We start from the raw sequence: 1,240 nt of genomic DNA, 5'->3' as shown, positions 1-1,240 counted from the left end.
GCCATCCCGGGAAAGGATGGGAATTACAGCCTCACAAATTGGGAAAACCTCGGCTTTCCCAAATCCAGCAGTTTTTTCCCTTTTTATCCTTCTTCCCAGATTTTGTGGGAATGAAATTCTTCTCCCACCTCGATGTTGGGATCTCCTGGAGGTTTTCCCTGGAAATAGCCTAATCCCATGTTTATGAAAATCGTGGAGCTGGGGCACTGAAATGGGGTGGAATTCCAGGTGGAGGAGGGTGAATCCTCTTTATCCCTGTTTTTTTCCACCCTTCGGCACAGATCCCAAAAGTTGGGCTTCTAAAGACAAACAGAATTTAGTGGATGTGGAAAAAGTGGGAAAAACAAATCCCAGGAAAAGCCAGGGGTTTACGGTTTCTCTTTGCCAAGGAAAACAGCGGGAAGAGTCATCCTCTGGAAAAAATCCTGTGGAAACAAAGCCGGGATTCATCGTCTGCCTCCGTGGACAGCGGAGAACAATCGGGGTGGGAATGACCTCGGAGCTTCCCAGCGGCTCCAAGGAGGGACAGGGGAGAGGTTTGGAGGTCTTTGTGCTGAAATGTCGGGAAGAGCTCATCCCGATTTTCACCCCGGGGATTGGGAGCAATCGGAGTCAGGCGCTTCCAAACTTTTGTGGTTGTTTTTTTTAGGAATTACGCAATCCGAGGAAAAGCAAATAGAACAACGGTCCAAAGGCAGGTTGGATTTTGTTCCCATTTTCCAGTTGTCTTGAATAATCAGGGATTGGAAATTCCATGATTTCCGTTGCAAGGAAAAAGTCCCTAAAATAACTGATTCCCATAGGATAATGGAAATTTCCTCCAAACTTTCGTGGTTGTTTTTTTTAGTAATTACGCAATCTGAGGAAAAGCAAATAGAACAATGGTCCAAAGGCAGGTTGGATTTTGTTCCCATTTTCCAGTTGTCTTGAATAATTAGGGTTTGGAAATTCCATGATTTCCTTTGCAAGGAAAAAAAATCCCTAAAAATGTTCATTTTCCCAGAGGACAGTGGAAATTTCCTTCAATTCCAGCATCCTTTTTTATAAGGAATACCAGAAAATCCCAAATTTTGTGATTGATGGAGACATCTGGGATCATGTCCCTCACAGAAGAGGCTCTGGAAAACCTGGAGKTGTTGGAGACTTTTATTAATTTATTATTATTCATTTATTTGTTGATCAATAATTATTTAATTTATTAATTCTTAACTGGCTTCTAAAAAATTAACTTGGAGAAGAT

Source organism: Malurus melanocephalus, unplaced genomic scaffold, assembly GCF_030028575.1.
Source record: "Malurus melanocephalus ecotype Western Australia unplaced genomic scaffold, MMel_1.1 scaffold_1674, whole genome shotgun sequence".
NCBI lineage: Eukaryota > Metazoa > Chordata > Aves > Passeriformes > Maluridae > Malurus > Malurus melanocephalus.
This window is presented reverse-complemented; position numbering follows the sequence as displayed.